The following is a 25,719-nucleotide window of genomic DNA, read 5'->3' on the forward strand; positions in this document are numbered from 1 at the left end:
TTGTTTAGCTGTGCCCTGTCCCCAGAGGTGGAGTCTACAGAGACAGGCAGGCCTCCTTGAGCTGCTGTGGGCTCCACCCAGTTCGAACTTCCCAGCAGCTTTGTTTACCTACTTAAGCCTCAGCAATGGCGGGCGTCCCTCCCCCAGTCTCGCTGCTGCCTTGCAGTATTGGGGTGGGAGTTACCCGATTTTCCAGGTGTTGTGTGTCTCAGTTCCCCTGGCTAGGAAATGGGATTCCCTTCCCCCTTGAGCTTCCCAGATGAGGCGATCCCTCACCCTGCTTCAGCTCTTGCTGGTCAGGCTACCAACATTGCTACCACCTTGTTTTAACCCAGTGCCTTTTCATGGCTGAATTGCTCTATCAGCCTATATCTGTTCTTAGCCCTAGCTAGTCCATTTGCCAATAGATTCCCAACTGAGCTCCCAATAAAATCCAATCTTATCTTTATTTCTCGTTCACTACCTTTCTTGAAAATAAAAGAACATGTTTGTATTTGAATACATAACTTCTGTACAATAAAATAAAATGAAATATCACGGTGAAATGGAGTCCTGTGACATTTCATCTGTAATGCACAGCAATCAAAAGGTTAGCATCCTTAATCATAAATGAGCCCTCATAAATTGGTACCAAAGACACAAATATATCATGTGAAATGAGAAAAAGAACGTAAAGAGGAAACTCAAATAATATAAATGACTACTATGGATATGTGAAGATTAGTGAACTTAAATTAACAGAGGAATAATAATTTCTCAGGAATATGATGTTATCAAAGATTAGAAATAAAGATATCTAATGTTCCTGTGATGGTGGGAAATAGAGCATTTTCATCTACAAACACTGAAAAAGAAGACTGGTAAAGACTGTCTCTGGTTCAGGGAGATTTCAGCAGTATGACTCAAAGTTTAAATGCTGTATACCCGTTGCCCAACTTATAGAAAAGTATTCCAAGAGTAATTGGACAAAATTCAAACTGATTTATATATAAGCATCGTCATTGTAGTTAATGTAAACATCTACTAAATGATAAATTATGGATAATTACATGGACAGTAAACGAATAAAGGTAAAGCTGTAGAAATAACCAAAGTAGAGTCCTAGCTTGGTGGCCCACGCCTGAATCCTAGCAGTTTGGGAGGCTAGGGCAGGAAGATTTCTTGAGCTGAGAAGTTCTTCAAGACCAGCCTGGGCAAATAGCGAGATTCCATCTCTACAAAAAATTAAAACATCAACCATGTGTAGTGTTGTACACCTGTGGTCCTAGCTAATCAGGCAGCTGAGGTGGGAGGATAGCTTGAGCCCAGGAGGTCAATGCTGCAGTGAACTATGATCATGCCACTGCACTTCAGCCTGGGTGACAGAGACTCTGTCTCAAACAAAACAAAACAAAAACCAAAATGAACAAGTGACTTAAGATATCATTGAAAGGAAAAAGCAAATATGGCCCCACTTAAAAAAAAAACTACTTACATGTGTATTATGTAAGTAGTTTTGTATTAACAACTACTGTATTTGTTAATACAACTTATGTGTTAACAAATCCCAAACAATGTGGACAGAATGCCATTAGTAGTAGTTAGCATTGGAGAATAGAATTCGTAGGAGAAAAAGCAGTGAAGAAGTAAAAATATATACTTTACAAATTTCTGTCTTTGAATTCTCAAAAAATATAATTAAAAATTGAATCATATTTTAATAGTTACACTGTAATTAGTATTTATAAATGTGATTCACACTTACAAGAGCACTGAGATGAAGGCCTTGCCATCCCATTTTCTTGAGCTTCTCTGTGTGATAACACTTTCCAGGCTCCTGGGATTGAGTCCAATAGTAGCAAGACAATAGTCAATCTTGTTGTTCTTTATCCTAATCGTCTTGGCTCTGATGTAGCTTATCAGACCCTTGGCAATCTGGCCCCTTCTTCTTTAGCTTCATGTGCTCTTTCTCCCCATCTGGAAGAGTCAGTTTTTTCTCCTGAGCTCCATAAATAAAATTATTCCTCAAAATACATCCCTGGAAATACTGAGATGATCTAAACTAACTTCAGAGCCGGGAATTACTTCTAAAGTCATCTTCAAATCAGAGTACCTAATTATGGCCATATCTTTAAGAACAAAAAAACATCATTTCTCTCTTGGACTGTCATGATAGTGTATTGGTTTTATTTGCAGTTTTATCTTCATTGGAAGCTATTTCCATACTACTTCAATGGTGACTGATACAGTTTGACTCTGTCCCCACTCAAATCTCATTTTGAATTGTGGTTCCCATAATCTACACGTGTTGTGGGAGGGACCCAGTGGGAGACAATTGAATCATGGGGGCAGTTACTCCAATGCTGCTCTTGTGATAGTGGGTGAGTTCTCGGGAGATCTAATGGTTTTATAAGGAGCTTTGCCCCCTTTGTTCAGCATTTACTTTGTCCCGCCACCTTGTGAAGAAAGTGCCTGCTTCTCCTTTGCCTTCCGCCATGATTGTAAGTTTCCTGAGGCCTCTCCAGCTTGCAGAACTATGAGTCAATTAAACCTCTTTCTGTTATAAATTACCCAGTCTTGGGCAGTTCTTTATAGCAGTATGCAAATGGACTAATACAGTGATGTTTCCATATGGAAAACCTGATGCCATTGTCTCTTTAAACTGTTCACTCTTTAAGATTTCAGTGACAGCAGGTCAGTGAATTGGAGTACATTGAGACATCTCAAGGGACAATGAAGACAAAGGAGGGGGAGGGATGCAGGTGGGCTAAAGCAATGAGAATTGGGACTAGAGTGCTTACAAATCTCTCCGTTTGGCTTTTGCATATTTTTTTCTGCTGCAGAGTGACTTGGTTCACATAACAGAAAATATGACTGCTATAATGCTTCCACTGAAAGGGAGAAACTGACCATACTCTTTTGGTCTTGTGTTTAAAAATTTCAAGGAGGGTGTCGCCTTATAAAGTATAGCCATTTTTCCAACTAACTATAAAGGTGGATTGGGGGTTGGAGGAGAAGATCTTAGAAAAGCTGTGCAAGTCATATACATAAATCCACAGGGGTTTGATACACATCTTAAGACACCCTTCATGGTTCTGTAGTGTTATGGCAAAAGCTCGAACTCCCATGAATTGCGTTTACATTTCTCAGGGATATAATCCCCACCTTCTTTTCCAGTCCTTGTTTCCTGTGGCCTCTCCACTGTTTCCGATCTTGCCTCCCTGTTATGGGAGATAACCCACTATGGGCCTTGAGCATCCCTGTGTGTTTCGGCTGGGCATGGTAACAATGAAGGCTCTGACTTCCCTCTGCTTGGGCCATGTGTCAGTGTTGTGTTTGCAGTGAGCAACTTCGAGGGATGGTCTCCCCCAGAATAAAGAACAGGATTGCTTAGGCTTGCTGTAGAAGTGGTGAATCCCCAACAAGTTTAGTGTTCTTCCCCTGTAACACAACCCTCTATACATGCAGGCAACTACCTAGACCCTTGTGGAGAAGGGTGCTGACATGATGTTCATGCTGTTTGCTGTGAGTCTCCTGTTTTATGCCAGCATCCTTGAAACACCAAGTAAGGGTAACGTGCAGACCCTTCACAACTCCCAACAACTTCCCTCAGTCCACAGCCACACACAGACCTGGCGCTGCACTTCACCCATTCCCCAGTGCTTTTGGTTTCCCCAATGAGTCACACCTTTTGATACATCTTGCCTATTGTTGCCTCTCTATGGAATATAATTTCCTTCCTTCTCTTTCCCTATTCTTGTCTGACCAATCCGAGTTCAAATTTGTTTTGCTACTTATCAGCTTTGTGAATTTAGGGAAATTGAACCATATTAAACAAAAGTTTTCATTTATAAAATATCAATATTTTTCTACCTTGTAAAAGTCTTTTTGTGAGGGTGGAGGGGGGGGTGGGGGGTTGTAAGGAGACTATAAACCATCTATTTAACCAAATATTAAAGATGTTGCTCAATCTTCTCTGAACCCTTTTCATGTCTCTCCAAGAAGGTGATATCATTTCTTCCTCTGTGCTCCCACAAAACTTAGTGCATCTTTTATAGCATTTTGTCACATTAATTTTTTTTACAAATTTGTTTCCTGCTAATCTGTGCCCTGGAGGGAAAATTGCATTTTATCATTTTTGGTATCCTTAATAACATCACAGTGTCTTGTATAGAATGGGTGCTTAATAAATCTTTGATGGATTTATTTGATTTATTAATCAAAATAAAGAACAGGAAATCACCCTGCAGTGTAGCAGAGGTGGGAGGAAGACCGCATATCCTGAGAAGTACCTTGAGGAGGGAGGCAACAGTACATGTACAATATAGGGCTGCCCATTCCCACCCAAAATGTAAACATGTAAATTTATGAGTCCTTCAGATGGCATTTTTAAGAACCCTCATTAAGTTGACCTCAAAAAGAATTACTAGCAAAACGCAAACTGTGTGCTGCTGCATTTTACTTCTATTAGTTGTTTATTAGTGTTTTAGGGAAAAGGATCTCACTAGCTTGGGAGAAATGCTGCATCCTAAACATCCTTTTTAAAGAGTCACAATACATATTAGCATTTTAAATCTCTGAGAAGTACTAGAGAAAATCCATTTCTTTTTTTATTATTATACTTTAAGTTCTAGAGTACATGTGCACAGCATGCAGGTTTGATATATAGGTATACATGTGCCATGTTGGTTTGCACCCACCAACTCTTCATCTACATTATGTATTTCTCCTAATGTTATCCCTCCCCCAGCCCTCCACCCCCCTCAACAGGTCCAGGTGTCCAAGTGTTCTCATTGTTCAGTTCCCACCTATGAATGAGAACATACAGTGTTTGGTTTTCTGTCCTTGTGATAGTTTGCTGAGAATGATGGTTTCCAGCTTCATCCACGTCCCTGCAAAGGACATGAACTCATCCTTTTGTTTATGGCTGCATAGTATTCCATGGTGTATATGTGCCACATTTTCTTAATCCAATCTATCGTTGATGCACATTTGGGTTGGTTCCAAGTCTTTGTTATTGTGAATAGTGCTGCAATCATCGACAAAACCAATTTATTTTCATAGGGAAAATGTTTTCTGACTTAGCCCACCTTTTACCATTCCCTTGAAATATGTTTTACCTTTACATCTTTTACTTAACGGCAGTTACAGAGGCACTTCTTGAAAAAGTGGATGGAGTGGAGGGAGGTATTTAGAAGGCAGAATTGTTAGAACCTTCGAGGGAGAAATAAGAGTCTAGTATGATTCCCAGTTTTCAAATAGCTTTCAGGGAATATAAGACACTCTGTAGGGAGGAAGGTTCAACATTGAGCATGTCAATATTGAGGCTACTGTGTCATACCAAGGTTGTGATGTGTATTAGATAGTTAAACATATGGGTCCAAATATCATTTGAGGGTGGCCGCAGAAAAAGATTTGGAGATCATTGGGTGTGTAGGTGAATTCCTAGAAGTAGAAAATCATTCAGGAACAGAACTGAGAGATGGAACTCGAGATGACACAAATACAGTAACCCCTGCTGTCAGCCCACAAAACAAAGATTCTCTAAAGACAAGGAGTTTCTTCTGAACTCAGCAGAAGCATTGCAGGCAGAATATGTGGGCTGCAACCATGGGTGCATTTGAGAAGGTTGAGGTAAGGGAAATATTTTAAAAGCAAAAGGAGTACACTAAGTTGTTTTGAAACAAAGGTAATGTCGGATACAGGAACTTCTGGCAGGAGTTGACCAGTTTACTACTGGAGACAGTGTGTCAGGTAAATGTTCCTGTGCATCCCGTTAGCTATACTTGGGACTGATGTGGCAAGCAGCAGTTAGGAAAGTCCTTAACAAAAGTTCTTGTTATAAGCATATATGCCCGCAAGCCCTTCAGGTAGTCTTTGTAGTAGTTCTTATCATAGGCATGTATACACAAAGGCCCTCCTCAGAACCTCCTGGCTTTATTTATTTTGTCAGGGTTTGACACAACTGACTTCATTTTTATTCTGATACTTTTCACACATCTTATGTGTGGTTTTGCTTTCTGAGGTTTCAGTTACCCATGATCAATGGTGGTCCAAAAATATGAAAGGAAAAGTTCCAGACAAAAACATTTATATGTTTTAAATTGCTTGCTGTTTTGAGTAGTATGATGAACTCTCTTACCTTCCAAATCCATCCTGCCTGGGACATGAATTGTCACTTTGTGCAACATATCCACACTGTCTATATTGCCTGTCTGGGACATGAATCGTCTCTTTGTGCAACGTATCCACACTGTCTATACTGCCTGCCCATCAGTCATTTAGTAGTCACTGAGTTGTTATCAGATTCAAAACATGTCGTATAGAGGGTTTAGTACTATTAATGGTTTCACGCAGCTACTAGGAGTCTTAAAGGAATAGGAGGCAGAAGATAATCCAGCAATATTCTAGAAGTCAAGAAGAAGAAAGGGTTTTGAGAACTGGGGAGTAAATTGACTCAGAGTCCACAAAGATGTCAATGGTAATTAGAAATGGATAAATATCTCTTGGATTTAGCAAGTAAGAGTTCTCCACTTACCTGGGTATATGCATTTACCAAGGAGTGCTAGGATCAGAATTTAGATTGTAGAATTGACACAAGCATGAAGGGGAAACAGAGAATTCATACTACCCTTTCCAGAAGCTTGATTCTGCAGGAAAGAAAAGACTGGAGCATAGATTGTGCTTATTGTGTGTGTTTGTTTTGCATAGTACACACTTCACAAATATGTTTGTAGGTAACAAAGTGATAGAGTGAGTGTGGAAGAAAAGGTGAACAGGTGAGGCAGCAGTCACAGGCAGACTTTCTGGCTATGTTAAGAGTTTTGGACTTTATTCCAAGAGCAGTAGAAAGCCCTGGAAGATCTTTTAGCAGAAGTGCCACGATCAAATTTGCATTTTAAAAAAGACCTTTCTGTTCTATAGGGTATCCCTTTAATACTTCTTTTCCAGGTGTAATATTAGAGTGGTTGTAGTACCAACAGGAAGAAATGGATTCCAAAATTATTTGAGGTAGAATCAGTATGATTATGATTAGTTTCTTCTGCTTGTCTTGTAACAGGAACCTGTTAAGATATTTCTGATGCGTCTTTTCAGTTGTACATACAGCTGAAATCAGTCCCGAAAGACAAAAGGTGCGTACTGACCTTGCATTCATGATAGTTTGAATGACCTTAATTATATCGCTTGTTTTGTATAGCTATTCATATGATGTATACTTCTCATTACCTGGTTAATATATTCTTATGCTGTAGGACCCTTTTATTAGTATGCAAGTTATAAAACTTCAAGAATAGCTGATAATTTGAGCCAGAAGGGATCAAGCAATTCAGTGTCTTAATAGTTTCCAGTTAGCTATAGCTTTCTATTTTATGTATTTATATTCTAGCTCTTTTGATATTAGCTTAAATGAATGTACAGAGGTCCATATAATCTGAAAATAATAATAGTGGGACAATGAATATGAACACAAGCCTAAAAATAATCCCCAAATGAAGAATAACAAAAATAATATGGAATTAGGTATAAGGTTAGGACACAAAATACATGTACATTTTATTTTAGCAGAATAAGGCCTCAACATTTTGAACTAGGCTGAAAATTTTGGCTCTGAGTTTACTATTAGCTATTACAAAGAATAATCCAGTCAACAACGTGATTCACAGCCATTGTCAGAAAGAGAAAGGAACAAGACATTTTTCATGGATTCTTCTAAAGTATGTTATATAATGATACTAGTAATAAGCCAGTAGGTAAATTTTCTTTAACTGAGAGAAGACTCTCTGTAGAATATTTGGATTGTGGTCATCCTGGCCAGGAAGAGATAAACTGTAGTGGCAACTATTTCTATGCAGTGAGAAATAAAATTGTGCCTGGTGATAAGGTATTAGATTGAAATGGAGATATGTTGTTAGAGTAGAAAAAAAATGATCAGATCAAAACTTTTAAACATGCAAATTGATCCTCCTGATGGCCATTACCTATGGAATGCTTTCAGCAGGATGTACCTAGTTGGTTGCTGCTTATGGTAAACAAACCTGGAATTTTTGGATTTATGAGTCATGGACCACATGAAATTGTTACTGTTGGTTATGTCACAGTTAGTTAGACTACAAAAGATATTTCATGACCAAATGGCCTTTCTTGTTTAATGAACAGGTGAGTGGTTAAATTTGGGCCTGGGTTTATCCCAGAGTAGCAAGGAAGAATCCTGGGGAGCTGCAGGGATGGCCTCAGATTTCTTGCATTTCCTGTGTCTCATGATCCTGGTATCCTTAGGATTATTAGTAAACTCGGATACTGTGTAAGATCTCTGATTCTGTGCATCAGATTTGGCAGTCCAACCTTTTTTGTTATTTCAGCCTAGTGAGCTTTATTTCTAGCCTAGTGAGCTTTCATACTTGTGAGTTTCCTTTGTTATTCCTTTAGTTTTTGCATTCTATATATGAAAATTTTATTTTTGCCATGTAAATTATAAAATAACAATTTTCCATAGTGAATGATGGATGTCTGTCTTATATTTTATGAGAATATAGTTGTAATCCTCATAGTTCCTGGATCGCACACTTCTTCTGTTCCCTTGCTTTTCAAAATTAGGAAACCAAGAAGGAGTCTCAGTTTTGGGGACTCCTGGCTTTCAGCATGTCAAGCTGTTTGTTCTTTTCTTCTTTTACTTCTTACCCTCAGAGCCAGCAGCTTAACTGCCGTTATTTTTTCCTTTCTGTGATTATTTTTCTATTTACCTTTAGATGTTTTGTGAAATGACCCTTTCAATGTATGCATTTAATAAAATCTATTTTCTCCCTGATATGGTTTGGCTCTGTGTCCCCATCCAAATCTTATCTAGAATTTTAATCCCCATGTGTAAAGGGAGGAACCCGGTGGGAGGTGATTGGATTGTGGGGGTGGTTCCCCCATGCTATAGAGATAGAGATCTGATAGTTTCATAAGGAGCTCTTCGCTCTTCTCTCTCCTGTTGCCTTGTGTAGAAGGTTCCTTCTTCCCCTTCTGCCATGATTGTAAGGCTCCTGAGACCTCCCCAGCCATTTGGAACAGTGAGTCAATTAAACTTCTTTCCTTTATAAATTATCAAGTCTTGGGTAGTATCTTTATAACAGTGTGAAAATGGCCTAACACACTCCCCCTCAAAATAATGTGTGAATACATTTATGTTGGCATCTTTTGGTGTCTTAAAATGGAGAATTTGCGATCTTGGAAATCAATTCATGAGCTACTCTATGAGGCATAATTATGCTATCAGGAGCATATTTCTACCAATCATTACAAATTAACATCATCTTCCGTAGTCACCAGGAGGTGAACTGATAAACACTTCCAAGGATTTTAGCATCATTCACCTTTTTCTCTTAGCTTCTGTTCGCAGAATCTGTTAGCTTATTTCCTTGTGTAGCCTGAGGTAGAAGCTTCTCTAAAGATTATAAAGAACTCCTCGCAGTTATTTTGGGATGTGATGGTCTCTTTTAACAATTGTATACTGTGCTGACATGCCTCTTCAGAAACTGTATTCTAGTTATAAAAGAGCACATTTTTATAATTAGGACAATAATTGTATCCTAATTATTATTATGAAGGGAATAATAATACTTACCAATGTGGAACTCAGAAGACTAATATTTTTACTTTCTTTTTTTTTCCTTCCTCATCCTGCAAATTATGATAAAAGTGAATAAAGGAAGGAAACAAAAAAAATCCTTTGTTGAACACTGCAATGAAATATTGGCCAACACCAAAATGCTTGACAAATGTCTGTGTGGTAAAGTTCATGGAAGAAAACAATGAGAGGAAAACCAATAAGCTTACAGTTTGCTGTAGCTTGTAAAAGAAAACTTGCTCCAGAAATAAGGACTCTCACCCTCAGCACAGTTTTACTAACACCTTTTGGCTCAGAATTATAGAGGCCTGTAGAGAGGGTAGGCCATGAGACAATCAGAATGGAAAGTATTGACTGTATTGATGTCTTTTAAAGTGCTCCATATATTGGAATTTACAAAGTATATGTACTCTAAGAAGGCTGGCATGCTATGTAAAGCAGGTCTCCTGCTAAAATTGCCCACAATAAAGTCAGGAGTACTAGCTGGAGAACGAAGCATCACCCTGGAGCCAACAGAAACACAGTAACGAAAATGGGATGGAGCCTTGAAACGTCCAGCACCTTATGATGATCCTTCCCTATGCCACTGGGACTCCTCAGTCTCTCAGCACTAAAGAAGCATTACAAAAAACAAAAACTTAACATCCCTTTCTAGGCCTAGAAGTTGACAACAGAAACCTACAAATTCTGACAAACTCAATCTCAACTCCAAATACTTTGCAAGACAGATAGCTTTGGTAAGGGTGCATATAGAAATAGAAAAATAATTGGATTTGTAAAAAGCAAACTCAGTATTTTACTCTTAAAGATGTTGCCTTAGTCTGATTTCTGTTGCTATAACTGAATACCTAAGACTAGGTAATTTATAAAGAAAAGACATTTCAGCTGGGCATGGTCGCTCATGCCTGTAATCCCAGCACTTTGGGAGGCCGAGGTGGGTGGATCACCTGAGGTCAGGTGGTCGAGACCAGCCTGGCCAATGTGGTAAAACCTCATCTCTACTAAAAATACAAAGATTAGCCAGGCATGGTGGTAGATGCCTGTAATCCCAGCTACTCTGGAGGCTGAGGCAGGAGAATTGCTTGAACCCAAAAGGTAGAGGTTGCAGTGAGCCCAGATCATGCCATTGCACTCCAGCCTGGGCCACAGAGCAAGACTCTGTTAAAAGAAAACAGAAAAAAAAAAGAACATGTCTTACAGTGCTGGAGGCTGAGAAGTCAGGTTGAGGGGCTGCATCTGGTGAGGGCCTTCTTGCTGGTGGGGACTCTGCAGAGTCCTGAGATGCTGCAGGTTATGACATAACAAGAGGATTCATGAGAGAGCCAACATGGTTTTTACAACAGACCCACTCTCATGATAGTCCATCATTTCATTGACACATTAATCTATGAATGCATTAATCTGTTCATGACAGGAGAGCTCTCATGACCTAGTCACCTCTTAAAGGCCTCATGTCTTAATACTGTTACATTGCAGATTAAGTTTCAACATGAGTTTCAGAGGGGACACTCAAACCATAGCAGAAAAGCACAATAAAAAAGTACCTCCTTAACTTGAATTCACACCTTATGTTGGATTTATAAAGACAAAACTGCACAATCTTGAAAAATAATCTGGGAACAAGAAATAATTCTTGGTAAAAATCATGAATTTCTTGGTACAGTGAAGTCTGTGAAAGGTAGGCTAAATATAAAAGCTATTCTCAGAAATATAGAAGAAACATTACCGAATCAGACTTGAAATGGTGTAGTGTATTGATTAAGTGCATGAGTTTTGGAGCCACACTGCCAGGGTTCATGTCTTAGCTTATTAGTAGACATTTGTATTATTGCTTTGCGGCTATTTTTATTATTGAAATGGTATATATTTTGGTAAAATCTTTGAATTTAAAGGATTAAAAATCATTTTTGTTTATAGTCTAAGGAAAATAGATTATTAAATGGCCAAAATCCAGGTTGATATTGAACTTCTCCACAATGCTGTAAACTGGGAGATACAGACTTTGGAAGGGAACTATACATAAGACAGTAGGCATTCTTGGATACACATAGGCTTAAGAAGCCTACTATATGTAGAGAGCAGGATGGTGGTTACCAGTGGAGGGAGAGTGTGGGGTGTGAATGTGGAAAAACAGAATGTTGGTCAAAGGCTACAATGTTTCAGTTAGGAGGAATAAATTGAAGGGATCTATTACACAGCATGGGGACTATAATGTATTGTATATTTCAAAATTGTGAGAAGAGTAGATTTTAAATATTCTCACCCGAAAAAACAATAAGTATGTGAGGTTAGATATATGTTAATTAACCTGATTTAATTATTCCACAATGTGTGCAGGTACGTGAATGTTTTGTACTCACATTGTAACCCATAAATATATATAATTACAGTTTTTCAATTAGAGATAAAAAATGAAAGAAGCCTATTATATACATACAGTTTCTTTTTTAAACTTGAAAGTTTCCAATTCAACTGAGAAATAATTACAACTAAAATATTCATCCACAATGCATACTTGGAATAAAGTGACCAGTGACAGAAGAAAAATAAGTCATTTTAGTTATTTTGGGAAACAAAGATGATTCCTGATCTCAAGTTTATGTAATTGTTTTGAATAATGATTCTAAATCATAAATCTGATGTTAAATTTCTGGAAGTAATCAGGAAGATGAACTCTTGCACTGTAGTAGATAGGACCTTATAGTAACTGATAGATTTTATCCAGAGCAGGTTTCTGAGGATTCATGGGACACGTGGTGGCAAGTACATCAATTTCATCATGACATTCCTTGACCTTCTTAGGACAAGAATGACTTTTTTTTTTTTTTTTTGGTGGTGGTGGGGCAGGGTTGGTGGTTGAAGACTGGCAGAATACAGTGCTGCTTTTTTTGTTTTTGAGATGAAGTCTTGCTCTTGTCCCCCAGTCTGAAGTGCAATGGCATGATCTCAGCTCACTGCAACCTCCGCCTGCCAGGTTCAAGCAATTCTCCTGCCTCAGCCTCCTGAGTAGCTGGGATTACAAGCACGTACTACCATGCCCAGCTAATTTTTTGTATTTTTAAGTGGAGACGGGGTTTCAACATGTTGGCCAGGCTGGTCTTGAAACTCCTCACCTCAGGCGATCCGCCTGCCTTGGCCTTCCAAAGTCCTGGGACTACAGGCATGAGCCACCGTGCCTGGCAGAATCCAGTGCTTTCTAAAGACACTAAGAATGTGGTTACTCTTGCTGGATATCATAGCCATGACTAGCATCCCAAGGGCTTAGGAAATACTGGGCCTGGTGTGAAGGCTGGCAATCTGGTATGGGTTGGGAGAAGAAATTGACCCCATTGCTGGAACTGAAAGAGAGAGCAAGAATATAATCTACTTGCTGGAATTCAGTTAAGAGAATAAGTCAGGACAAGCAAAGGTACTAATTAAAAATGTTGAACCAATATAGAATTAAGTTTGGGGACTTAAACTCTTGACTATGATTCAAGTAATACTAGAATCTGGGGTGTAATGAAGGCTGCAGGTAGAAATAGGGTAGCTCAGTTGAATCAAGGGAAGATATCTAAGACTGTTAATTTTTAAATGAACTGTTTATTTTTCATTTAAAATGGAAGATTTATGTTTGTATAAGAAAAGCAAATATCATTTCTTGACAGCCTGCTATATACCATTGCTAGTATTTAATGTATTTAGATATAATAGCAGAGCTTCTCTTGGGGAAATGTAACCAGTTTCAAAGTGTTTTTCACCTTATTTCTTTGTTTTCAATTTCAGTCTTTAGGTTAGCATGGTTTCAGAGGTGGTCTCCTATTTCATAAGTTACCTATTTCCTGCGTGAACTAGAATAGTGTGTGATACGGTTAGGCTTTATGTCCCTACCCAAATCTCATCTTGAACTGTAATCTCCAAGTGTTTTGGGAGAAACCTGGTGGCAAGTGATTGGATCATGGGAGCAGTTTCCCCCATGCTCTTCTCGTGATAGTGAGTGAATTCTCATGAGGTCTGATTGTTTTATAAGGGGCTCTTCTCCCTTCACTATTCACTGTTCTCTCTTTCATGTGCCACCATTTAAGATGTGCCTTTCCCTTCTGCCATGATTGTAAGTTTCCTGAGGCCTCCCCAGCCATGTGGAACTGTGAGTTAATTAAACTTCATTTCTTTATAAATTACCCAGTCTTCAGTATGTCTTTATAGCAGTGTGAAAATTGATGAATACAATCAATTGATACCATGGAGAGTGGGGCACTGCTGTAAAGATACCTGAAAATGTGGAAGCGACTTTGGAACTAGGTAACGGACAGAGGTTGGAACAGTTTGGAGGACTTAGAAGAAGACAGGAAGATGTGGGAAAGTTTGGAACTTCCTGGAGACTTGTTGAATGACTTTGATCAAAATGCTGATAGTGATGTGAACAAGGAAGTCTAGATTGAGGTGGTCTTAGATGGAGATTAGGGACTTACTGGGAACTGAAGCAAAGGTCACTCTTGCTATACTTTAGCATTTTGCCCCTGCCCTAGAGATCTGTGGAACTTGGAACTTGAGAGAGATGATATGAAATGGGAACTTACGTTTAAAAGGGAAACAGAGCATAAAATTTTGGAAAATTTGCAGCCTAACAATGTGATAGAAAAGAAAAACCAATTTTCTGGGGAGAAATTCAAGCCAGCTGCAGAAATTTGCATAAGTAATGAGGAGCCAAATGTTAACCAGCAAGAATATGGGGAAAATGTCTCTATGGCACATCAGAGACCTTCACTGTAACCCCTCCCATCACAGGCCTGGAGTCCTACAAGGGAAAATTGGTTTAGTGGGTAGGGCCCAGGGCTCTGCTGCTTTGTGCAGCCTCGGGACTTGGTGCCCTGAGTCCCAGCTACTCCAACTACAGCCATGGCATATTAGGGTTCTCTAGAGGGAAATAACTAATAGGAGAGCTGCATATATAAAAGGGAGTTTATTAAGTAGTATTGACTCACACAATCACAAGGTGAAGTCCCACAATAGGCCATCTGCAAGCTGAGGAGCCAGGAAGCCAGTTCAACTCTGAAAACCTAAAAGTAGGGAAGCCAACAGTGCAGCCTTCAGTCTCTGGCCAAAGGCCCTAGAGCCCTAGCAAATCACTGGTGTAGGTTTGAGAGTCCAAAAGCTGAATAGCTTGGAGTCTAATGTTTGAGGACAGGAAGCATCCATCATGGGAGAAAGATGGAGGCCAGAAGACTTTGCCTGTCTAGTCCTTGCACATTCCTCTATCCTAGCCATGCTGGCAGCTGATTAGATGGTGCCCACCAAGATTAGGGTGGGCCTGTCTTTCCTAGTCCACTGACTCAAATGTTAATCCACTTTGGCAGTATCCTCACAGACACCCCCAGGAACAATATTTTGCATCCTTCAATCCAGTCAAGTTGATACTAAATATTAACCATCACATGTGTCTAAAAGGGGCCAACATACAACTCAGGCTGTTGCTTCAGAGGATGCAAGTCCCAAGCCTTGGCAGCTTCCATGTGGTGTTGGGCCTGTGGGTGCACAGAAGTCAGTGGGAACCTTTGCCTAGATTTCAGGAGATGTACGGAAATGCCTGGATATCCAGGCAGAAGTTTGCTACAGGAATGGAGCCCTCATGGAGAACCTCTGCCAAGACAGTGCAGAAGGAAAATGTGGGCTTGGAACCCCCGACAAGAGTCCCCACTGAGGCACTGCCTAGTGCAGCTGTGAGAAGAGGGCCGCAGTCTTCTAGATCCTGGAATGGTGGATCCACTGACAGCTTGCACCATGAGCCTGGAGAAGCCACAGACACTCAATGCCAGCCTGTGAAAGCAGCCACGATGGATGTTGCACCCTGCAAAGCTCCACAGTTGCACCCTGTGGAGCTGCCCAAGACCATGGGATCCCACCTCTTGCATCAGTGTGACCTTGATGTGAGACATGGAGTCAAAGGAGATCATTTTGGAGTTTTTAAGTTTTAATGACTTCCCTGTCTGGTTTCATACTTGTGTGGGGCCAGTAGCCCCTTTGTTTTGGCTAATTTCTCCCATTTGGAATAAGAACATTTACACCTATACTCCCATTGTGTCTTGGAAGTGACTAACTTGTTTTTATTTTGCAGGCTCATAGATAAAAGGGACTTGCCTTTTCTCAGATGATACTTGCACTTTTGGGTTAATGCTGGAATGAGTTAAGACTTTAGGGGACTGTTGGGAGGCATGTTTGGTTTTGAAATGTGAGGACATGAGATTTGGGAGGGGCTAGGGGTGGAATTATATGGTTTGGCTGTGTCCCCACCTAAAGTTTCATCATAAATGGATATCCCCAGCTGTTGATGGAGAGATCTGGGGCGAAGTGATTAGGTTATGGGAGCTGTTTCCCTCATGATGTTCTCGTGATAGTGAGTGAATTCTCACGAGATCTGATGGTTTTCAAATGGTGGTTTTTCCTGAGCTGGCACACAGAGTCTGTCTTGCCTGACACCATGTAAGATGTGCCTCTTCCCCTTCGACCATGATTGTAAATTTTCTGAGGTCTTCCCAGCCATGCGGAAATGTGAGACAATTAAACCTCTTGTCTATACAAATTACCTAGTCTTGAGTAAGTCTTTGTAATAGTGTGAAAATGGACTAATACAATGTGTTTATTTGCTATCCTATTGTTGCAGTTTCTTCACTCCCATAGTTCAGTGAGTGTTACAGCTCTTTCACTCCCGCAGTCTGGTGAGTTGCAAGTTCTTGTCTCATGACCAAGAGGAATGATGTATGCAGTCACTGGAGAGTGAGTAAGACAGAGTAGAATTTTTTTGAGTGATGAAAGAAAGCCCTCAGCAGCAAGGCAAGGCACAAAAGTGGCTGCGAAGTTGGCTGCAAAGTTGAATCTGGGGTATTTATGGTCTTAGAATAGGGAAATGCATGCTGATTGGCTTATGGGTAGGCTTGGAAAAAAAGCATCATTTAGAATGAGGTATGATAGTGTAAAGAACCAATCAGGGGCTGAGGCTTGGTCTTGGACCTTGGCCCAGGACCAGTCAGGGGCTGAGTGCACCAAATGAAAATGGAAGTTCTCCAGCCTGTGGACTCTATTCCAAACTGGTAGGTTGGTGTTCAGGCTTCAGACTGTCCTTGGCTTGAAGGTTGAGTTTCACTGGGGATGTGTCACTGTCTACCTAGGAATTTGTCTGCTTCCTATTGCTATCACTATTTAATCATTTGATGAGAACTTCCTGTATTCTTTTTTTAAATCTCGAAATTCAAGAAATTTGAAGAATTTTTTTTGTTTTGTTTTGTTAATGTGAAGTTTTAAGTAATTCTAAGGGAACAAGTGCTTATTTGAACATAAAGCTTCTCTAGGGACATTTTTCATACAACATACCACTTTCAAGTTTGTTTTAGGAAAAAAATCTTGTATTACTTATAGTATATTTAAAAATCTATCTAGTTTATGAGCATCTGGGTTTTGTTTTGTTTTGTTTTCTTTTTGACACAGAGTCTCACTCTGTGGCCCAGGTTAGAGTGCAGGGGCATGATCTTGGCTCACTGCAACCTCTGCTTCCTGGATTCAAGCAATTCTCATGCCTTAGCCTCCCAAGTAGCTGGGATTACAGGCATCCACCACTGCATCTGGCTAATTTTTATATTTTTAGTAGAGATGGGATTTCACCATGTTGGCCAGGTTGGTCTCGAACTTCTGGCCTCAAGTGATTCGCCTACCTTGGCCTCCCAAAGTACTGGGATTACAGGTGTGAACAACTGTGCCTGGCATGAACATCTGTTTTAATAAAAAAAATTTAGTTACTCTTCAAGGCAACTCATAGACTAATACAGATGACTGGATTTTTTTCATTCTTTTTTTTGTTTGTCTTTAACAAACACCAGTTAGTTGCTGGATAAAGCAGAAATATTACATGGTCTATATCCCCAAGAAGGTGACAGTTTAGAGGAGAGGAGATATGAAATAAAATTATAAAAAGTTCTGCAGGATATGATACTGATTGGAAGAGGGTTGAATGGGGATCCAAGTAGAGATTGGTTAATTCTAATATGGGCCCTCAGAAAATAATGACCTGAATATGGAAAGATGATAGAATGTTTAGTAGAAGGATTGGAAGAAGAGAGATGTCAAGGATATTCTCACCTAGGGGAGAAATAGTGTAAATTTATGGAAGTGATGGAACAACACTGTGATCAGAGGATTCCAGGTGAGTTAGTGGCACTAGAGTTGATGGTGTTTGACAGAGAAAAGGTCAGTGGCTCTCAATATTCGTTATGCAAAACAAACACTTGTGGTAACTTTTAGAAATAAAGATATCTAAGACATCCTGATTCAACCTGTTTGGGAATCTTCATTTTCGTTGAAGCAGTTTGCCTTCTCCTCTTCCATGGTTATGATGCAAGTATCCATAGACTACTTTTAAAATTTTAGAAACACTATTGTAAGGAGCAAGGATACATGGAAGAACTTTAAGCTGGGATAGCACAGTCGTATTTCTGTGTTAGATTACACACTCTGGCAGCAGTATAAAAGATAAAAGAGTGCAAGAGTCAAGAAACTGTGTTTTTAGAGAACAGGCTAAAATGCTGCAACATAGACCATAATATACAGTGGCTTAAATAACATTTTTCTTTTTCTTTTTGATACCTTCAAGAGTTGAACAGCCCAGTGCTACCATGGAGACTCTACCATACTGGATATGTGGCTTATAAGGTTCCTCTAGAAATCCAGAATGAAAAAAGAGGATGGTGGGTACAGGATAAATTTTAGCACAAATATTTTTAAGGAGATGCCATGAAATTTCTATCTCTTTGACCTGACTATAGTCAGATGGGCATACCTCAGGTCCAGGGTTAGCCACACTGTTAGCCAACTGCGCCCTTGGGAAGACAGATCCTAGTTGACTTAAACCAGCCAACATACCTCATGTTTTGGCCACAGTGCTTATTTAGGTGTGGACTGTTATGCCAATAAAGTCAATAAAATAGGATGAGAAGTTTGCTGGGACTTTTGAGAGAAGTTTTTCTTCTTCTGTAAAGACTGGATTGAGGATACTTTCTCTTCTTCTGAGTGGTGTGGACTGAATCACAGCAGCCATTGTGCTACTTGAGGCAGAGTTTTGGGGGGTGCTCACCATAAAGAAACTCAGGATGAAGCAAAATCTGTGGAAGACAGTGGAGAGGCAGAGAGGAAGAAGCCTTCTGTAAAACTGTTTAAGCAGCTGTGTCAAGGGTAACTAACGTTATACTCACTCTATACTTTTAGTTTTCTGGACCGATGAAATCTCTTATTATTTTTGCCAGTTTGGGTTGGATTTTTGTTTATTTTTATTTGCAAGCATCTGAGCAACACTATTTCCATGAATGTGTGTGTTAAACATGGTGGCAGTGGGGGTTCCCTCTTACAGAGCTGGTGATGTGCCAAGTAATAGAATTGATTGATTAATTGAGGCAGGGTCTCCCTCTGTTACATAGGCTGGAGTGCAGTGGTGTGATCACAGCTTACTGCAGCCTTGACCTCCTGGGCTCAAGCAATCCTCTCACCTCCGCCTTCTAAGTAGCTGGGACCACAGGTGCGTGCTACCATGACTGGCTAATTTTTCTATTTTTTGTAGAGATGGGATTTGTTTGTCATGTTGCCCAGGTTGGTCTCAAAAGCCTGGGCTCAAGCAATCCTCTTGCCTAGGCCTCCCAAAGTGCTGGGATTACAGGTATGAGCCACTGTGCCCAGTCTACAGCTTATTTTCAATATATTATTTATTTCTGGGCACACAAAAGCCCTGGTGATTGAGATGGGACAGTTTTGAGTGTCAGTCCCGATTCTGTACTCAAAACCACTCTGCCTCCCCACCCACGATTTCTACATCTGGTTTATTTGACTGGGTTTTCCACTCTCATGTATTTCAGGGTTCCTAGATCTTTCTGTATAATGTGTCAATCAATCTATCTTCTCCTACTACCTTCTTACTAGTATATTAGCTATTCATTGGGTCTCAGAAAAGAATTAAAACAGGAAATGTAGAGAGCTCAGATGGTTTTCCTTCCATTTCTCTACTCCATTTGCTGTATTTCATCTCCATGGTGAAATAGAATGGACACTTCTCTCCTAATTATATATAAAACACTCTGACCACAAACAGACTAGACTCTGTGTTACAATTATAAATTCCCAGGTGAAAAAATTCAATTGGCTCTGTTTGAGTCATATGTTCACCTTCAGGTCAGCAAACTAATCAGAGGTGTGGGGTCACATTACACACATATGGCTGGCAATATGTCCCCATGGACAGGGATGTTGAGAGAGCTCTTCTCAGAGAAAATGGGGTTATTATTGAGGTGGGCTGATGCCAAAGGAAGTATCTATTGTAACTCGATAAATAATTTTGGTCTGAGCTACATTTATCATTGAAGGTGTCTTTCCATCTCATCTCCAACTTCATTACCAGCAAGGTCTTCAGTACATATAGATCAGTTGAAGCAAATCGATCCTTGAAAAGCAAGAGGTAATGCTTAATTTCATGTGCCAGATAGTTCAGAATATCTTCTTCAGGCTGGATTGCAGGGGCTGTGCCATGTGGGTATGGTTTCATTTAGAGAAATAGTGTGGGTTGTTGGTTATTGAGATAGTCTTTCTGGTGAGTTGGCAAAAAAGCTATATAATAATTTGAGGTCTCTTTTAAAACTTAGGGGATCAGACTGCAGTTGAATTTTTCATCCCTCATGTAGCTGGATATGTTGCTGCTGCTGTGTGTGTGTGTGTGTGTGTGTGTGTGTGTATGTGTAGGCCTTTTGTCTCCTAAGCTGGTTGACCTGTAGCAGAATGTTACTTATTGACTCAAAATTCATGATTTCAGGTTTGAGAAGGGGTATTCTGTTTAGCATACCTTGGCTTGAACTAATGAACACAGAAAATATCCTTTCATATTAGATATGCTTGTGATTGGATATAAAAGTTAAAACTTAAGTATGTGGTTTTGTATGGACATTAATCGACCATTGCTGGAAAAACTGTACTCAATCTGTTGGATCAGTGATGCCATTTATATATATGAAGAACAGTATTACTCTTCTATCTGTGAATATTATGTTGACCTTATTTGTCTGAATTTGTCAGTGGCCAAATGTTACTTATTTTTATTGAATCAAGAACAATAAAAACTCACAATAGCTAAATACTTAATACTCTTCTGAATATTTTCATTTTAATAAATAATATCAACATATACTTTTATAGGACAGTGCCTGTATTTTGTGAAGTAAAAAATATGAATCTATAAATTACAACAGTACATTAAGGAAAAATATTTGTAAAAATATAAATACAATAGCCACAAATGCTATTTCAAATAGTGTGATTCTGTCCTGGAAAGGAGCCCTGCTGGACCTGTGTAAGAGTTTACTGGGGTGGGGACTGCTCTTGTTCCTTCTTTTCTATCATGGGTTGATAGAACACATTTAATGATTGAGGGGGCAAAATTCTTCCAGTTTCAACTGCTACAGGAGCCACCTTTACTTGTAAGGAATATGTTCCAAGACCCACAGTAGATCCCTGAAGCATCAGATAGAACCAAACGCAATTGTTGTCAGTCAGAACATGTTTCTGTTCATGTCTTCCACCCACACATTGAATACTTTTCCATCTTAACTAAGTACTTATACGCTGTGGCCGTAACTTTTCAGTTTGAATTGCGATGGCAAAACTAGCACAAATTATTTTTCCTTTCTTCACAGTTTCATGGATAGAAGATTCATTCTTATGTAGATCTTAGTAAACTCAGCATATCGTTATTTTTTCTTTTCTTATTAACTGAATAACTTTTACCTTTTCACGTAAGTGAAGCACTTTGGGCAAATCCAGATTGCCAGCATTATTACTCTTGTGCTTTGGAGCCATTTTGAAGTAAAATAAAGGTTACTTGAACACAAGCACTGCCATACCGGGACAGTGGATCTGACCACCAAGAGGGCTAGAAAGTGACTAATGAGTGCAGGGCATAGACAGTGGAGATCTCCTAGACAAAGGGGGGTGATCGACTCCCTAGGTGGGATGGATCAGGAAAGCATGAGATTTTATCATACTACTCAGAATAGCAAGCAATTTAAACCTTATGAGTTTCTGTTTTTTTTTTTTTTTTTTTTGTGAAGATAACAAAGGGAAAGAGCACATTATCAGTCCATTTTTTTTTTTTTTTTTTTTTTTGAGACAGAGTCTCACTCTGTCCCTCAGGCTTGAGGGCAGTGGCGTGATCTTGGCTCACAGCAACCTTCACCTCCCAAGTACAAGCGATTCTGCTGCCTCAGCCTCCTGAATATCTGGGATTACAGGTACACGCCACCATGCCTGGCTAATTTTTGTAGTGGTAGTAGAGATGGGGTTTTGCCATGTTGGCCAGGCTGGTTGCAAACTCCTGACCTCAAGTGATCTGCTCTTGGCCTCCCAAAGTGCTTGGGATTACAGGCATGAGCCACCACACCTGGGCAAAATCTTGTAAGATTTTTAGTCCTGGAATTTCCCGTTTAATATTTTCAGACTGTGATTGACTGTGGGGAACTGAAAGCGTGGAAAGTGGAACCATGGTTAAGTGGGGGAGTGACTGTATTCTCAAGTGAGTCTCTGTGCATTCCTGTGACTCCTGCTTCATAGTTTGGGGTTCTCCTGATCTCAAATCCTTCAGACATTGCTCCGTTGCATCTTTCTTCTACCCTGTGCCCTCCTCTGATACCATGAAGATCTTGTGCCTATTGCTGGTTTATCCCCATTCTCTTTGTATTTTAAAGTTTGTGGTGGTATCATGTCATCTGATTTTGTTTTTGTTTTTTGGGAGTTGGTTTTCTAGTTCTATCTGGTTTTATGTGGGGATTTGGAGATAGTGAAAATGATGCTGCCACTGCCACTGCCACCATATTTCCAGAATGCCTCCTGATGTTTCTATTTAGCATATTAAAAATATACAAGCAGGTAGATAATCTGTAAATTTCTTATGCTAGTGAACCAAAAGGAAGACGTGTTAACCACTACTGCTGCTTCTGGGTGAGAATTCAGAAATATCCCCATAATTCTGGTTGAAGTCTCCTTCATTGAGGCACATACTGTTTTATTTTTAGTTTTGTTTTTAGTACTCTGTTTCCTTTGTAGTTTGATTTTATTGTTTAGAAACGTGACTGTCACTCCAGAGCCTGGGTTGTGTACTCTTGCTGTCTCATAGAATTCTGGGATCATGCCGTGTTCCTCGAAGCCAGGCGTTGAAATCTTCAGAGACCTCTAGTTACCATGCATAATAGTATCTAGGTTCGCTCTAGCTTTGCTTTCTTATGATGCCTGTTCTATTTACAATAGGAGCCTGGGCTTTATGTCACCCAAACATCTTATTATGCCCTTTGTGCTGATACTGTAAACAGAATGTAAAAGATGGCTCTTTCCCTGTGGATTTTGTTCATCTTGTCTGTCTTTTGGACTGATATAGTAACTTAGGGAATGCATTTCCTGTCAACTCGTTTCCCTTTTCACTGTGACCCCAACTCTGAATTATTTAAGCTTATCTTATAAGTGATACTGATGGAAATGTGCCAAGGAGAGATAAATTGATCTTTGAAGTACAGTCTTAATTTGGTTTGGAATTTAGTTTAATGTTGTCATTACAAATGTCCAAGATTCTACGTGAAAGTCTGAGTTAATCCACGCAGACCGTTATCAACTTGACAAAGGTACTTATGCTAAGTGGTCTAAATTGCTCTACAAGCTTACTCAGAGTGGCTGCTAAGACATGACGGTTTCCCTCTTATGTTTAGAATAGCAGTCAAGGCAATTTGTAACATCTTTTTAGGTATACTTTCTACCATTTAAAATTTGGGCAAAAAGGCAAATGGGAACTCTATATATTTTAGCCTATTTTACTTTAAATAAAACTTCATGGGTAATTCTTAACCTGAAATTTATTTTCTTGTAACTTACCAAACAGATACCTTCTTTCAAAACAGGAGTAGAAAATGGCCAGTTTTGTCTGTAAACAAACCATTTACAGACTTAAGACAGTTATTTTCCTCTTAGTGGACTAATGGTGAGGAATATAGCTTGGGAATTAGCCTGCCTGTTTCCAAACACCAGCTCTACCATTTTGTAGTATGTAGGCATGTGATGCTGGACAGTTTTCAAGCCTCTTTATGCCTCCATTTCCTCATATGTAAACTGTGGTAGTAATGGCACCTCTATCACAGGGTTGATGTGATGGTTAAATGAGGTAATGCATATACATGGCAGAGTCATAACTATTGGTTTAATGAATGAAAATTGAGTGTTTATAATGTCTTAGGCAATGTGCTGGGCAATTGGGATATGATCATTAGCAAAAAATCCTCCGTGTGGAGCTTTACAGTATCGGTCACAGGAATAATTAATTAGTAATCATATTAACGAGTATAAAATTGCAACCCTGTTAAGTGCAATGGAGAGGTATGTAGCTCTCCAGGAATGTGTAACAGGGGCTTGAGCTGTCTGGGGGCTTAAGGAAACTTCCCCTTGGAAAGACTGAGTGAAGATGTAAAGAAAAATAGGTGGGGATGAAATAAGTGAGGGTTTGCTGCATGCGTGCATGGGAACAGGTAGGGTGAGGGTGTTTGAGACAGAGAGAAGACCATGGAAGATGGCTGTGTGGCAAGAGAGAGCTTGGTGAACACGGAGAGCTGAAATAAGGCCAGAGTGTGATGGAAAGAGTACAATGGCCAGTGTTTCTGGAGACGAGACTGAAGAAGGAGGGAGGAAAGTAGGGGTCACAACTTGGAGGCCTTCACAGGACATGTTTAGGAACTGGTCTAACAAAACAGTGTTAGATATTTAAATTTCAAAGAGATGTTTGCTATGATCTGCTGTTATTGTTCTTTTTGTTCCTCAGCAGTCTTTTCTACACTAAATATGTTTATAAACTTTAAGATTTATTCATTAATTCTTTTCTTCAGTCTCTGTTATTGCTTTTCTCTGGATGCTAATTCCTCAATCCTTCAATTTAGGAATAAAGTTGAGAAGATGGCTTTTGTTTTTTTTTTTTTTCTTCCAAACAATTTTACTGTTTGAAATAGAATTTGCTCTTCGGTAACTTTAGGTAAGATAAGTGAAAAACAATTGCCAAAATGTTACCTACTGTGACACTTATGAATATTTTATGCTTCTTAGCCTTTGTAAAGTGCCGAAATTCTGTCGTTTGTTATTTGTCTGACTTAAACTACAGCCAAAATTGTTAGAGATTTTGGTGTCTCATGTTGACAGGAAGCTCAGAGTGGTTTCACATATTTTCCTCTGACCCAGAAACAACTTTTGGAAACATGAGACCTGAGGCCAACTCTGTGTGAAACAGTAGGAAGAGCTTGAAAGGTGGCTGTTAGGTGCATGAGTCTTGTGTGTGTGTCTGTGTGCATGCACCTATTTTGCTGATCTAAAATTGAAGAAGAACTAATGTGGAACCTGTGAAACTCCCAGAGATTTAGGGCCACAGTTCTTCTTCTTATTCTAAAGTAAGGAAATAACTGTATTATATTAGGCTATCACATAAATAAAATTGTCCTGAGCTTTACATATAATCTAGTAGCCTTGGAATGCCCTGGGGCTCACATCAACTCTCTCCCTCAGGTTTCCTCTTTGGGCACTCACTCTCTGTGCTCCGCATCTTTTCCTCTTTGTCCTCTAGCATATCCGCTGTGCGTAAAGGTGCTTGTCCTGGGTCCCTACCAGGATGAGAGTTTAGTGATACTAACAAAGGTTTTTTGGTAACTATAATGCTTACATTTCATGTCTTAATAACTTTGCATTTCATGGAATATACATCTTCACAGGATTTTTCTAAATATGATTGTACAACTAAGAAGTGCTTTTAATGGTTTGAATTGTCTCTCACCAGCTATATAGTAAGTGGAATCTTGGATGCTGAGCTTGGGCCCGTGGGGGCCTTGATCTCCCAGCTTGTCATTATCGCAGAGATCGCCTACTTCACAAGCAGCACAAGCCTGATGGCAGCTGGGCAATCAGGTCAAGTTGTTTGACCTTTATGTGATGTTCAAAATTCAGTTCCATTTCTCCATGAAAAGCAGTTATTTTAGTCCACATAATTATCTATAACATATTTATTTCAAACAATTTTGGCTGAATTGATAAAATAAGCAAAAAACAAAAAAACA

At 39.5% G+C, this 25,719-nt stretch overlaps 1 protein-coding gene across 1 annotated transcript in view; it reads left to right on the forward strand.

The window, feature by feature from the left end:
* Positions 1-25,719, forward strand: part of GPC5 (glypican 5) — a 1,481,119-nt gene that overhangs the window by 17,944 nt on the left and 1,437,456 nt on the right. The gene's annotated exons all lie outside the window — the stretch shown is intronic.

The sequence above is a fragment of the Colobus angolensis genome, unplaced genomic scaffold, assembly GCF_000951035.1.
Source record: "Colobus angolensis palliatus isolate OR3802 unplaced genomic scaffold, Cang.pa_1.0 Scaffold13, whole genome shotgun sequence".
In the NCBI taxonomy this organism is placed as follows: Eukaryota; Metazoa; Chordata; class Mammalia; order Primates; family Cercopithecidae; genus Colobus; species Colobus angolensis.